Genomic DNA, 16,094 nt, shown 5'->3' with positions numbered 1-16,094 from the left:
GCTCCACAGAAGATGTTAATGGCATAACTATACACAGTTTTCTGGGAGACTGCAGGAAAAACCAGCCAGCAGGCATGGAAAACAAAGCTGGGGTGGCTAGGTGGCCTGGCCTTGTCATTTGCATCTTCAGGGAGGCTCATTTGGTCTCTCAGACCAAGGCACAGCATACACAGGAAGTTGTGATCAAGAGGACAGGACAGCAAAAATTTGAAGTGTTTCTCTGTGATTGAGGAGCAGGTTCAAGGTCAGGTGAAAGGTATACTTTCCCATGGGTCGATGAATTGGTTAGGTGTGGCAATTAGGCTGTGGATGGAGTATTGGCCAATCATACTTTAAGTCCCATGTCGGATGAGCTGGTGGTGTGGGAGGGACTTTGCAGGAAAGCAAGACACAATTTTTCTCTGGAATGCCAATCAAAAGCCCTAGTTCCCTATCTATAGAATGAACACAGGAACGGGGGACCGCACTGTCAGGTGTGGAGAGAGCTGGACTTGAGTGGCAGCCTGCACTTGCTAGGCTACTCTGCCTAGACTAGGTTATCCTAGTCTGCCTGCGGCCAGTCACATTGTGAGGAATGTGAGGAAGGTCACTTCCCTCTACCCCACTTGAGTGTAAACCCTGGTGGTAAGTTTGAGTAAGCAGGGCTACAGGAGGCTGGGGTGTTCAGGACACTTGTGCAAGGAATCCTTGGTCTAGACAGCTGTTTCTCCAACTGGATTGAAAGCAAAAGTGCCTTCAGACTCTAAAATGGATATTAGTGTCTTTGTAACTTAAAAAAAAAAAAAGATTTTATTTTTACTTTATGTGTATGAGTGTTTTGCCCATGGAGGCCAGAAGAGGTGGCAGATGCCTTGGAACTGGAGTTAAGGATGTTGTTAGCTGCCATGTGGGTACTGGGAACCACCAGGTCCTCAGTGCTCTTAACTGCTGAGCCATCTCTCCAGACCCTCTTTGTAACTTCTTGTATGGCTTGCATTAAAACTTAATATTGGGGCTCGGGATACAGTTTAGTGGTGGTGCGCTTGCCTAGCAGGTGTGAGGCTCTGGGTTCCATGCTCAGTACCATAAAAATACGAAATTAAACCAAAAACACAAAACAAAATCAAAACTCAATATTGAACCGTTACATGGATTATGATATTTTAATAGGGCCCTTTGCAGGGACCTGTAACATTTTGGGGTTCAAGATCACATACATCTAATGAAGGCTGTGGCCCCCTTTCCTAAAGGGCTCACATGACTCAGCAGCAATATGCTAGCACTGAGATGTCCCCGGCTGTGTTGGAAGGAGGGTTTATCCAGGCACCTCAGGCAGTGCTCTGTGCTATTAATAACCCTGGGTGCTGCCTCCGTGTGGCCTGGCACTGCTCTGGTTGTTGCTGTTACTGGGCTGGGTTTTTATTTTCCTTCCAAGTAGAGGAACAAAGGTGGTGTTCTTTTCTGCTAACTTCATTATGAAGTTTTTCTTTCCAAAAAAAGTGCCCAGAGGGTGTTGGGGCTGATTCCAGGTCTCCCCTGCGTAGGCAGAAGGGCAAAGCAAGAGGCTGAGCCGGTGCAACAGCCCTTCCTTCACATGCAAATGTCCTGGTCTTTTACAGAGATTTCATTTTGGAGACAGGGTCTCTTGTGGCCCAGGCTGTTCTGGAACTCTCTGGGTAGCCAAGGCTTGCCTTGAACCTCAGCTCTTCTTACCTCCACCTCCCTGATGCTGGTTACAAGCATGAGAGCTACTGTGTGCAGCTTGAAGAGGTTTTTTACAAGTTTAAGTGTGTAAGTAGTGCAGAAACACTGTGCTATTACATACGTCCTTCATGAGAGCACTGTGGATAAAGCAGAAGTCTTCTTGGCCCATGACCAAGTATTCTTTGCCTTCCTGCTCATTCTCAGCTCTACTGGAATCCTTCCGTGTTCCTTCCTGTGCGATGATATACACATCACACACGATATATATATATAAAGTGTGTTTTTTTTTGTTTATATAGGTGATATCATATGTCATGATCTGAAATGTTCTTCACATTCCCACAAGGGCAGAGGAACGTATCTCTGCCTTCTTCACTGCTGCATACTATTTCATAGCACATATGTAATGTATTATATTCGACATTTCTCTTCTTGAGCATTGGAGATGTTTCCACTGGTTCATAATGTAAGCAATGCTGTTTTCACTTGTAAACACATCCCATCTGCATAAGCTTTTCTTTGGATTATAACTCCCAGAAATGGAATTATTAGATTTTAGGGTGTCGGTCTGTGGTTTCTACATTCAAGGATTCAACCAATGTTGGATAAAAAAATATTTGGAAAAAATATGTTTGTATGGCGCATGTGCAGACTTTGCTCCTTGTCACTGTCCTAAGCAATAGTGTAACAACTTTTCCATAGCAGTATATGACATCAGGATTACAAGTAATCTAGAGACATCGGATGTGTGCAGGAGGCAGTGTACAGGTTATGTGTAAACACTGTGGCAGTTTACACCAAAGATTTGGGCATCAGCTCACAAGATCCATGGATGGGGGCAGTACATCCTGGAACCAATCTTTGATGATGCAGAGGGACCACTCTTTGTGTGTGTGTGTGTGTGTGTGTGTGTGTGTGTGTGGTGTGTGTGTGTGTGTGTGTGTGTGTGTGGTCTTTGTGAGACAGGGTCTCCCTATAGCCCTGGCTGGCCTGGAACTCACTATGTAGACCAGGCTGGCCTCCATCTCACAGAGAGCCACCTGCCTCTGCCTTCCCAGTGCTGAGATTAAAGGTGTGTGCCACACATCCAGCTTGCTCTGTATTTTTGAAGGATCACAGATTCCTTCTTTGGTCTCAGTTACCAGTGCCTCCATAGCTTAGTGCCCCATTCCCTATGGCTCCCAGGTCTGACCAAGAAGCCTCAGAAAGCACACAGCAGAACCCTCCTACCTTCCTATCCAACCTCCACAGACCCAGGGTAATTTATCAAGTACCATTTCTGCTTTCCTTTAAAACTTACCTTTTCAGGGACTGGAGAGATGGCTCAGTGGTTAAGAGCACTGGCTGCTCTTCCAGAGGACCTAGGTTCAATTCCCAGCACCCACATGGTCGCTAACAATCATTCATAACTCCAGTTCCAGGAGAATTGGATGCCTTCTTCTGACTTCCTCCAGCATTGTAGGACACAGGTACATGGTACATGCAGGCAATATACTCATACACATCAAATAAAAATAATAAATAAAATCTTCCCCCTTTTTTGGTATTTTTGAGACAGGGTCTCCCTGTAGCCCCAGCTGGCCTGGAACTCGATATGTAGACCAGGCTGGCCTTGAACTCACAGAGATCCGCCTGCCTCTGCCTCCTGAGTGCTGGGACTAAAGGCGTGCACCACCATGCCCAGATGAAATAATAAAATACTTTAAAAGTCTATAAAATAGACTTCAAAAATGGCAAAATAAGTGGCTTGTGGGAAACATCTTGCAGAAAATGCCCAGGCATACTAACAAGAAAATCTATTAGGCCCAGTGTGGTGGTCATGTACCTTTAATCCCAGCCAGCGCTTAGGGGGCAGAGGCAAGTGGGTCTCTATGAGTTTGAGGCCAGCTGTGGTGGTTTGAATGAAAATGTCCCCCATAGGCTCCAAGTGTTTAGACATTTTGTCCCCAGTTGGTGGCGCTGTTTGGGGAGGTCTTAGCAGGTACCGCTATGCTGGAGGAAACATGTCCCTGGGGGCAGGCCTAAAGCGTTCTTAAACCTTGCCAGATCTGGAGTTGCTATCTTGTTTCCTGTGCCTGCTGGAAGATGTAGAGTTTAGCTTTCGCTCCTCCTCCAGCTACCTCTGTTGCCATGCCTCCGCCCAAGATGGACTGTAATTCCCCTGAAACCTTAAACTCAAATAAACTCTTCCTTTCATAAATTGCTTTGGTCAGTGTTTATCACAGGAACAGAAAAGTAACTAATACAACGACCAAGGTTACACAGTGAAAGAAAGTCCATTAGAAAGGCAGCCCCATGCCTTATTTTGCTTGTCTTCAAGTTAAAGACTTTAAAAACAAAACCCACATGCTAGCAAGGGTGCAGTGCAGTAGGAACTCCCACTCTGCAGGTGGGGGCGCACACTTCTACCTGTTTGGGAAGTTAGGGAGCACACATCACAAGCCTGGGCAGTGCTAATCACTGTGCTCTGTCAGTGCCAATTAGGAGAGTAGGTATTCTGGTAACCAGAGATGGCATTTACAGATTCTGCTGCTCTACACATGTATGGTTCATAGCAGGTGCTACTACTGACTTCTCCTGTGCCTTATGCCCTGGGTCTCAGCTGTCTTTGCCTGCACTCATGAACCTATGGGGCTCTTTTTCCTCTGACCCTTTGGGGTTGGGTTGGGAGGGATGCTCTGAGAGAATGGAACAGCTATCATGGGGGTCAGGGACAGCCCTGTCTGTGGATACCGCTACCTACTTTGTTGGGCTCTTCCTTCTTGGGTAGGGTTCCAAACACAGCTCCCAGGCCCAAGCCTAAGGAGCTTGTGTGGAAAAGATGAAATCAGACTTTTCAAAGGATTTGTGTAAAAGGAATAAATGGAGCATGTAATTGAGTTTACCACAACTTATAATTAGCAGGCATGCTTATCAAGTAGAGCATCTAGAGTCAATGTCCAAAATTCAGAAGAAAGCAGCTTTTATACAGAGGAAACTGTTGGACTGAGGTATAGCTTGTGGAGGAGTGCTTGCTCAGAATGGAGGCATGGTGACCCCAAGAGTTCCATCCCCAGAACCTCAGACAATATGGTGTCAGTGCTACCCCAGGCATCTCTACTTTATTATGACACTCAGGATCAGGCAGAGGAAGGCATTCTAACACCTGTCCACTTACAGTGGTAGATCCCAAGGATCAAAATGAAAGCTGTCTGCAGACTGCATTTGTTATGTATTACATACAACAGGGTTTTTTTTTTTTCTCTTTAAGAAATATATCTGGGGGTGGGTGGGGTTGGAGGGATGTCTTAGTGGTTAACAGCACTGGCTGCTCTTGCAGATGACCTGGACCTGGTTCCTGGCACCCACATGACAGCTCACAACTGCCTATAGCTCCAGTTGCATAGGATCCAATGCTATCTTCTGGTCTCCATGGGCCTTGCACATATGTGGTACACATACAGAGAAGCAGGCACACACATAAACAAAAATAAAATGAAAAAAAAATATGTCTATTATCCTCCCAAATCCATCCTTTTGTCCTATTAATATTGTAATTTCTAAGACATTTAGTAGATGGCGTTCTATGAGCTATCCATAAATATTGCAGGAGAAGGGAAGGAAGGAAGACGGGAAGAAGTCAAGAAGGGAAAAAGGCCAGCTTGCCACTTGTGGCGAGTGAGCTTAAACTTAATTGTATGTTATTTCTTTTTGCCTATTTAAATGACTACGAGAGAACTAAACAAAGCTTGTAGAAGAAATTTGGTGCACGCCTTTGATCCCAGCACTTGGGAGGCAGAGGCAGGCGGATCTTTGTGAGTTCGAGGCCAGCCTGGTCTACATAGTGAGTTCCAGGACAGCTGGGGCTACAAGGAGACCCTGTCTCAAAAAGACAAAAAAAAAAAAAAAAAAAAAAAAAAAAAGAAGAAGAAAGAAATTCTTAGGGTTTTCCCTGTGGGAGCAGATGGGCTAAGTGGAGCTTGGCCTTGTCCTCTCCTGCCATGGTACGTGCTCATCCCCTCATTGTGTTACTGTCCTCTCCTGCCATGGTATGTGCTCATCCCCTCATTGTGTTATCCAAAGAGGGGGAATCATCTAGCAAAAATGTCACTTTATCAGCTGTATTCAAGGGTCCCATTAGCCACATTTAACCTGCATAAGAGTTATCATTAATAACCTATAGACTACTCAGTGCTATGCAGTCTTGAAATTTCCTCCAAAGAAATTAGTTCATTACTTTTAAATTTAGCCTCCCACAAGCTTTTGTTTTTTTGTTTTTTAATGAAAATGTTTTAATACAGTAGTAGGTGATTCAGGTTCGATTGTCTTCAGCTGTCTTGGAAACTGTCTTTTGACTGATGGTTTGTTCCATCAGGAATCAAAAATCTAGACAAGGGTACACATAGCTTTGGTTTGGTATGGTTCTTACTTTATTTATGCCCTTGTATCACCTAGTGCTTTTATTCCCTTATATATAAATGCTATGACTTTTACTTTATAGTTGTAGAATGTTTTGGAAGTATAAAAGAAAGTTGTTTTCCATGCTGCCTTATAGACCATATTGAATCTATATACTGCCATTACTAATCCAAAACATCAGCCAGGTTTGATTTACCGACTCACTGTGATAAAAATAGCCAAACGTCCAGCTTTTAAATACTGGCAGTCCTGCATTATATTGTATAACTTGCTTAGTCTCCCTGTATTTCCATTCCTAATTTAAAAATAACAATGATGATAATAATGATATTTATTCCATACAATTATTTAGAAGATTTTTTATAAATGTGTGCACTTAGCACTTATTTTTAGCATGACACCATGCTAATCGCTCTTTTTTCTTATTTAAGCCTCATGAAATCCCAAGTGTCAGGCAGTAAGAATCCTATTTATTAAACAGAAGAAGCGAGGTTTCTTTGCTGAGATGTTACATGCATTGTACAAAGTGACAAAACTAGGAAATTTTAGTGATGAGATTTTCAGAGAAATGTGCATATTACAATAAACCATGCTCTATCCTTAAAAAAAAAACTTTTGAGATTCCATACATGCATATAGGTGTTTTGATCAAATCCATGCCCACTCCATCCCCTCCAACACCTCCCATATCTCTCCATCACTTTTTTCTGACAACTTTGTGTACCCTTCCTTCCTTCCTTCCTTCCTTCCTTCCTTCCTTCCTTCCTTCCTTCTTTCCTTCCTTCCTTCCTTCCTTCGTTTTTTAATGTGGTGTTTTGCTACTCCAACATTCCCCGCTCTGAAGAGGTAACTCTAAAATCTGTTAGGGATTAGATAAGAGCTCTCAAATACTTTGACATTTTTGGCCTTTGGAACAGAGTATGTTGCTATGAGGCCCAAGGACATTTTGACTTTTAGCCAAGAAACTGGCTACGTTTCTTTGGGGTCTTTTTACCCTAACTGCCTAGCCAATTCCTATCTCCTATTCTTATCACACCATCCTCTGAAGAGGTTACCCAAATTGCCAATAGGGAATCGGGATGCAGACTGCTCTGGCTTCTTCCATGCTGAACAGGGACACAGGGTGAGGCAATTGGGGTACCTCTTCAGTGGGTCTATGTAAAAGACTCCCAAGTTGTATAACTCTTATCTGTAGGGAGAAAAGAAAGTCATTGACTGGTGAACAGGAGATGTGAAGAAGTAAAGGCAAGAGTAGTTAGCATTACAAGTTCTAGACAGAGAACCAGAAAAAAAGTCAGAACTAGACAAATTTCAAATGTTCATATGAGAGGATTTCTTGATGAGAGCTTCCAAAACATTCCCTCCATTGGGTTCCTCCTCATTTTTCTTTTGTCTGCCTAGGCTGGACTCAACAGTGATGGACTCAGGATTTGTTTTCAGGCACTTTGATAGCTGTTGGAGTGGCTAGAATCAGTGACAGTTCCCTCTCAAAGGCTTCTAGATAGGGGGAGACAACAAAGCTGGCCATCTCCCTTAGCTACAGGTGAGCACTACAGTATTGCAGACCAAGATTTGAAGTCTTACATCTGAGCAGCACTTTCTGCTTAGAAACAAAATCATCAATGAGAAATAATTGTCTAAATAACATTTTATGGACTTAAGCCTAATATCTTGGAAGTGTGATCCCTTGAACTCTGAAAGAAATATACTGATCACTTTAATCATTGGTTATACTTTCCTTTTGGGTGTTTAAGGCCATACAGTTGGCCCAGATAAACCAATTTATTTTTACTCTTAAGGCCATTTGAGGATCTATTCCTCAGGGGTCACATGGGCTTGGGAGGAGCCCCTGGCTCCTTTCTTTTACCAGATCTATCTATGTGAAGATAAGTCAAAGGTCCTGTTCAACCATGGCTGGCTTCACTTGGAAGCATGGAGGAAATGTTTCCTCTGTGTTGGATCTCCTCTTTGTAGACTAGACACTGGTTCAAGTCCATCTGTGGGGTATTCATGGCCTCCCTGAATAGGAGGACAGGCGACTCACCACAATTACAGGACATTTTGAGAGATGCTCCATAGTCCCCTGGAACTTAGTCAACCTTGGAGGACAAGGAGCAAAAACTTTCCTTTAAGTCCCTCTGGCCAGATTAGTATAGGCCTCAAATTATGGCTATTAAACATCCAAGAAGGTTACTTCCACCAGTCTGGTACTTTTAATTACTGTGTGCTATATAGATAAAGCTTGGGAAAAAACCAAATGTTCTCAGATAAACATTGACTAGACATATATTTTGTTCCTAAACTAGTTGACTAAACTATGACCTTAGACATTTTAAGATTATGTGTATACTATTTTTGTTTCATCCTTTATATATCATAGCAAACCTACACAGACCTTCATCACTTGCTTAGGCTTTCTCATTTTTTCTATTTTGGAAAATATCTCCATTCCCATATCCTTTAAACATCTTTTACATTCTCATTTTCTTTTTAATAATTATGAGACATAATAACATTAACAAATAAATTTTTCATCTATTGTGAGAATTCTTTTCCTGGGGATACTAAGCAGTGATTACCCCCTTTTAAGATTCTAGTGTCAAACCAATGTTTGATTAAAGTTTTCCTGGGGAACCAATGAATTTACTGAGCTTACTTACAGAGATAACTAAGGGGTTGCTGAGGTGTATGAATGACCTGGATGTATGCACACTGGAAAGCGTTTACCCAGCATGGGTCATGCCTTTTCTTCATAGCCTTCCCCAGATTGTATGCTTTAGTCCTCCCCAAATCCAGGAGATCATGTGTGATTAGGGCAAAATTACATACAGTTGGCTGGGAAGAGTGGCTGGATACTTTGGTTAGGGTCCGCTGACCCTGCTTTCCCCCTCCTTTCATGAAGGAACACAACCGGCCTCAGAAAAGTTTTAAGATAGGGGTGGAAGGCAGCCAGATTCTTTACCAAATATTACATGAATGACTTCTAGCCCAGTGGCTAATAAAGCCCTTGTTCCCATCCAGAACCTTGTGAGCTGGACTTCTATTGTCTGCATTGCTGTCAGCACTACTGTCTTCCAGGCTCCTACTAGAACAGCCTCCTAAGCTCTGTTTGCACCACTCAACCAGTTTTCTAGTCCAAAGTTCCAAAGTCTTCCACATTCCTCCAAAAAACAAGATGGTTCAGGTTCTTCACAGCAACACCCCACTTCTGGTATCACTTGTATTACTTTTTGTTGCTGTGATAAAATACCAAGACCAAAACTGACTTATGGAAGAGTTTATTTGGGCTTATGGTTCCAGAGGGAGAGTCCATAATGCAGCATGGCAGCAGGCAGCGGGAGAAGGAGGCGGAAAGATCACATCTTCACCCACACACAGGAATCAGAGAGTGAACTGGAAGTTGGGTGAGGCTATAAACACTCAAAGCTGCCCCCCTGACCCCCCAGTGATGTACTTCCTCCAGCAAGTCTGCACTTCTGAAGGTTCCATAATCTCCACAAACACCACCACCAGCTGGGGACCAAGTGTTCAAATACATGAGCCTCTGGAGGGCATTTCTCATTCAAACCATCACAGCATCATTAACAGAGACATCCCTGAAATTATTCTGTTTAATACAAGCAAGTAGAACATCTGAAACTTGTCCCTGGTGGGTCTGTGGGATGTTTCTGTATTTGGACTGAACATGCTTCCTGGAAGTTAGACAAATTGCATGACACATGGTGTAAAGCTCTTCTCTCAAAAGTACCTGTTGTCTACCCACATATAGGGTGATGAATACAGACCCCAGCAGAATCTTGAAAAGCCCAGAGATCCAAAGAGCCCTCTGTACACCTCACAAGAAGATTCATCACAGATTCCTGAAGAAGAATCCACTGGAGAAGTACAGAAGCACATTGAAAAGAACCCAGCAAAGCAACTACCACAGAAGAAAAGAATCCCGCTGCATAAAGGATTCTGATCTACTTTATTCCATGAAGGTCAAATAGAAACAGTATGCTGGAATAAAGACCCGATCAGAGATGCAGTGGGAAACACAGAACAGAACAAAATTAATCGAAACAAAAACCACGTTCCTAGGTACAAGGTCTCAAGTGAATCTGGAGAATAAAATGGAATTATTTGCAACCCCTAGATCATACTTTCCCTTTATTGTGCACACATGTGACATACAGTCACAGGTCTCAGTCAGACTTCTACTGTTGATCAGAATGGGTTGGGAGTGTAGTTATGGTGGAACACTTGCATAGCATGTGAGAGGCCCTGGGTTTCATTTCCATTTCCAGTACCAAAACAAACAAAAAAATCAGGGTGATCACAAAACTGTTAAGAGAGTTTTCCTGAGTACATGGGACTGGAAATTTAAGAGATGGAGGCAGAAAGGATGTGGATTTTTTTCCTCTAACCATTTGTATTCTGTGCGTGTTTGCATGTATTCATGAGTATGCATGTGTGTGTACGTGTGTGGGGGCCAGAGGTTGATGCGAGTGTCTTCTTTAATCGCTCTAATTTTTTAAGGCAGGGTCTCTCACCAATTCAGCTAGATTGGCTGGCAGCAAACCCCAGGGATCTTGTCTCTAGCTGCCCAGTGCCAGGTGACATGCTCAGGTTTCACGTGGGTTCTGGGAGACTGAATGCAGGTTCTCATGCTTGCTTTACCAACTGAGCCATCTCTCCAGCCCCATTTGTACCTTTTAATTCAAACCATTGCATGTATACCAACATAAAATGTATTTAAAATTTGTTCCGAATGTCTTCCATTCCTTTGGTATAAACATATAAACAAAATTGTGAAGAAATCTTAGAAAAGTATTATCAACCGAGGGGGTCAAGTCATTCCTGATAGAATGTAACTTGCAGGAGAGGCATAAGCTTCCTTAAAGGAAGCCATGAGGGTATAAATTCCTCAAGGTGGCCAAATGGTCCAGATTGGTGACTTGGCCTTTGCTCAAGCCTTATCAACTGGTTATTCCTGGGCTGACGGGCTTTACAGGGCCAACCTATCTCCTTTTGTGCCATAAGATAATTTGTCTGCTCATCCTCAGGAAAGAATCTTAGAAAGGAGATCCTTAATTACCCCCAAGGACATCAAACTCTGGAAAGATGCCGTTGTGTCTAACAACTTTCTTATAAAAACCTCAGTGTGTCTTCTCTAGCTTGCAGATGCTAGATTCTAAGGCAGCCTTTGCCCTTCACTATGGCTTCTCCTAATAACTGAAGACATATTCCTTGCCTGTTGCAGGTCTGGCTCTGGTTCTTATTTCTTAACTTTAAACTCCTTCCTTTTTCTATTCTCCTAAATCTAATAATTCCCATGGGGGAAAGGGAAGTCTTTTAAGAAAGTATTTATTTATTTATTTATTTATTTATTTATTTATTTATTTTTATTTTTATTTTATTTGTATAAGTGTTTTGCCTGTATGTATGTAAGAGCACCGTGTGCGTGTAATGCCTGTGGAGCCCAGAAAAGGGCATCTGATCCCCTGGAACTGGAGTTAGGGAAACAGAGTTTTCCAGATAGTTGCTCATTTACATATTTGAATTCACAGCAATGGTGACGGCATACAAAAGTCCCATGCAAGCTCAAACCAGACAAAATCCCAGCATAGACATGGGGAAGTGTGTAAGAAACCCCAGCTCAACCTAAGAAAAAATTTGGCGACCAATGCTGCTAGGAGGGGGGGGAAGCAGTACCTTTCAAGGATGAGACTCTGAGTAGGTTAATCGGGTTCCACTAATCAGGAGCCAGTGGATGGACCCACACTGAAGGACATTTGGGGGCACAAATTAGATTCTATAGGCCTTATTGTATAGCTATAGAATACATTAAATTGGGCAGGGGGCAGTAAGGGAAGATGCAGATAGGATATGGGATTTAAATACTATCAGATTATATTGTAGGAAAATTGCAAAAATTCAATAAAAATGTTTTTTAAAAAACCCCAAAGAAATCAACTTTGTATGGAAAAAAAAATAGGACTCAGAGAATTTTGAGAAAGAGTAGTTGAAAGTCTCACCCCACCTAATTTCAAGACTTCCTGTGACACTATCATCATAGAATCAGTGTAGTATTGGCAAAAGTAAGAACAGACTGGGGTCACAATGAAGCTGGAAGTTCAGAAATAGGCCCCTTATTCAGTCTCAGTAAAGGGTAAAGATAGGCAGGGAAAAAGAACAGTCTTTCTAACAAATGTTGCTGTGACATTGCCTATTGTATCCAAATGTAAACTTTGACTCCTATCTTGTACCATATGCAATTTTTTTTCCAGATAAGGTTCCTGGGAGGCCCAGCTGGCCTGGAACTCACTATGTAGACCAGACTGGCCTCAATCTCATAGAGATCTGCCTGCCTCTGCCTTGAGCCCTGGAATTAAAGATGTGTGCCATCACACCTAGCTTTATATTTTTATCTTTCAATTTTATTTTGTGTGTGCCTGTGTGTGTGGTTCATGTGTGGACTACAGCAAGCATGTGGAGACTAGGGGACAACTTGCAGGAGTTGGTTCTCTCTTTCAACATGTGGGTCCTGGAGGTTGAACTCAGGTACTCAGGCTTGGTACCTTTACCCACTGAATCATCTCATGTGCCCACTATATGCAAAATTTACTCACAATGAATCATGAACCTAAGTGCACAACATAAAACTATGAAGTTTTTAGAAGTTTTTAGAAGTTTTTAGGAGATTTTCTTTGTTTGGATATTTGAAAGTCTTTCTTTATGACCTTGGCTAGCCTGGAGCTCGATGCATGACCCTTTGACATATGGCAGTTCTCTAGCTTCTGCCCCCCATGTGCTGAGATTACAGGTGTGTGCTACCACATCTGGCAAAGACTTTAAAATTTTTTAAAAATATTTTATTTATTATTTTAATTTTATGTGTATGTTGCCTGCATATAGGTAGATGCGCTTGTGTTGTATAGTGCCTGTGGAGGTCAGAAGAGGGCGTGGGATCCTCTGGAACTGGAGTTATAAACAGTTGTTACCTGCCATGTGGGTGCTGGGAATTGAACCAGGATCCTCTGAAAGGGCAGCCAGGGCTCTTAACTGCTCAGCTACCTCTCCAGCCCCATGGTTTGGACACAATGTCTCACTATATAGGCTAGGCTTGTTTCAAGTTCACAATCCTCTTGCCCCAGCTTCCCGGGTGATGGTGAGCCTACAGGGCTGTACCACCACATCTGGCTCAAAGTCATAGTTGCTGTTTTATTTTTTTCAGTGCTGGCATTGGAACTCAGGACTTTGTGCATGCTGGGTAAGTGCTCTGCCACTGAGCTACATCCCCAACACAAATAGAAAATAAATGACTTTAGTCAGGCGTGGTGGCGCACGCCTTTAATCCCAGCACTCGGGAGGCAGAGGCAAGTGGATCTCTGTGAGTTCAAGGCCAGACTGGTCTACATAGTGAGTTCCAGGACAGCTGGGGCTACAGGGGAGACCCTGTCTTGAAAAGACCAAAAAGGAAAAGAAAAAAAAAAAGACTTTGGGAAGAAATTTCTTAATTCTAAAAGTAAAGTCATAATCCATAAAAGAAAAAGGTGAACTTCATCAAGATTCAAACTGTTTACTCTCTAAGAGGCACTGACAGAATGAAAAGGCAAGCCACAGACCTGGAAGAAAATGCACAAATCACATGTCTGTTATTCTGACTCTGTGGGAATGGCTTTTATACATGGACATGATCTGAACTAATGACTTTTAAGGACTTTTAACTAACCCCAGCAAAACCATGTGCTCTTGTGCCTTGTGACTTTGGCACCTGATCTTGTTTCCCAGACAACCTCAATTTGGTACTCCACTGAAAAAGATAATTTTGGCATGATTGAAAATTAAAACATCAAAATACTGAATACTGAACACTGTGGGGGTTTGAGAGGACAATTGACCTTGTATGAACAAGATATTCTAGAATTAGGGATAAAAAGGCCAGATGGTCTGTTAAGATTAGGGTGAAGCCAGGCTTCTACTTTCCCAACTGAAGCTGGAGAAACTATTTTGAAAAAAATTATGAGTGCGGCCAGACTTGGGACACTGCTCTAGAGACAGAGTTCAAACAAGAGAGCTCCATCAGCACAGTTCCAGGAGACAGACAGTCCCAAGAGATCTCTAGGGGAACAAGTGCCCTCTGAGTTCAGACCTCCTCTTAAAAGCTAAATATAAGAGTTAGGCTTTTATTTATTCATGTATTTATAATGTTGGGGTAGTAATGCCTCAGTAGCATGTAGAAAGAAGTCTCCAACTCTGCGATAAGAGAACGAGTAACGCTATGAAATGAGGAAGATTTGGATACTTCACTAAAGAAGATAATTCACATGCAAATAAATACATGAAAAGAGATCAACAATATCAGTCCTCAGATAAATAGATTAAAGCTGTAGTGAGATGTGGAAAACAACAAACTGAAGTTCTGACAACTCCCAGTACAGACACAGGAGCAGCACAACCGAAGCTCTTGGTGGGGATACTAGCTGGACAAGAGCTTTGAGGTTTCTTCCAAACATAAATATTCAATGGCATGACCCAGCAATTTAACTTCTATGTAATTACTTTAAAAAAGCAAAAACTTGCCTTCCCACGAAAACCTGTATGTGAATATTTATAGAGGCTGTGATGGCTAATCCTGGGTGTCAACTTGACTGGATCTGGGATTAACCGAAATGAGAGATCTTCTTGATTGGATCATCTGAAGCTGGAAGACACACCCTAAATGTGGGTGTTACCTTCTGATGGCAGCCTGTATAAAAGGCCAAGGCAGAGGCGCACGCCTGGCTTCTTGCGGCTTGCCTTCTCTCTCACTGGTGAGTTCGTCTTGCTGCTGTAGACTGAAGACTAGCTGATCTTTTGGAATTTGTCAGACCTTCAGTGCCAGATTGGGACTACTGAGACATCCAGCCTTGTGGACTGAGCAACTACGGATTCTCAGCCTCTTCATTGTGGTGCAGCCATTGTTGGACTACTCGGACTCTATCCTGTGAGCTAAGCTGATAAATCTCTATACATATATATATTCATTCTACCCGTTCTGTTTCTTTGGAGAAGCCTGACTAATTCAGAGGCTGTATTCATAATGGCTCCAAGCTGGATGCAAACCAAAGGTGCTTCACCTGGGGAAAGGATAAACAGATTGGCATATCTATAAAATGGTCTGTAACTCAGTGAACAGGAACTGCCAATTCTTCTTCTTATTGCTGTGATAAAAATACTGACCAAAAACAACTTGGGGAGGAAAGGGTTTATTTTATCTCACATCTCCCGGGTCATAGCTCATCAATGAGGAAGCCAAGGCAGGAACTCAGGGCAGGAACCTGGAGCACAGACCATGGAAGTACTCTGCTTACTGGCTTGCTCCTTTGGCCTGTGCTCAGCCTGCTTTCTTATATAACACAAGACCACCTGCCAAGGGTGGCACCACCCACAGTGGGCTGGACCCTCCCACATCTCTCAATAATCTTGAAAATGTCCCACAGACATGGCCACAGCCCAATCCAATGGAGACAAATCCTCAATTGAGATTCCCTCTGCCCAGGTGTGTCCAGTTCACAACTGAAGCTATCCAGTACACAATCTCACCCACAGATGAACCTCAAATACCCTACAGCAAGTGAAAGAAGCCAGATTCAAAAGACTATATCATGTAGTTCCTTTCATATGATGTTCTGGAAAAGGCAAAAATACAGGAGCAAATTAGTGGTAACCAGGACCCAGGGCTGGAGGGAGAGTGACTCCTCGGAACACACAAGGGTAATGGGCTTGTATATTTCAATGGCAGTAATGATTGCACAACTGTATTATTTGTCAGAATTTGTAGGAACATACATTATAAAGGGTGAATCTCATGTAAATACAACTTTACCTTTAAAAAGACCGTAAGAAGGGAGATATGGATAAAAATTGGGTTAGATTAAGGGAGGGGGGAGGAAGGGTATATGAGGAACCTAGGGGATAAGGAGAAAGAAGCAGTTCAACAGAGGTAGGATCATAGGAGCAAGGGTATTAGTAAGGAAGAAAGGGGGGGA

This window comes from Nannospalax galili, unplaced genomic scaffold (assembly GCF_000622305.1).
Source record: "Nannospalax galili isolate Female #2095 unplaced genomic scaffold, S.galili_v1.0 scaffold155, whole genome shotgun sequence".
Classification (NCBI taxonomy): Eukaryota; Metazoa; Chordata; class Mammalia; order Rodentia; family Spalacidae; genus Nannospalax; species Nannospalax galili.
This window is presented reverse-complemented; position numbering follows the sequence as displayed.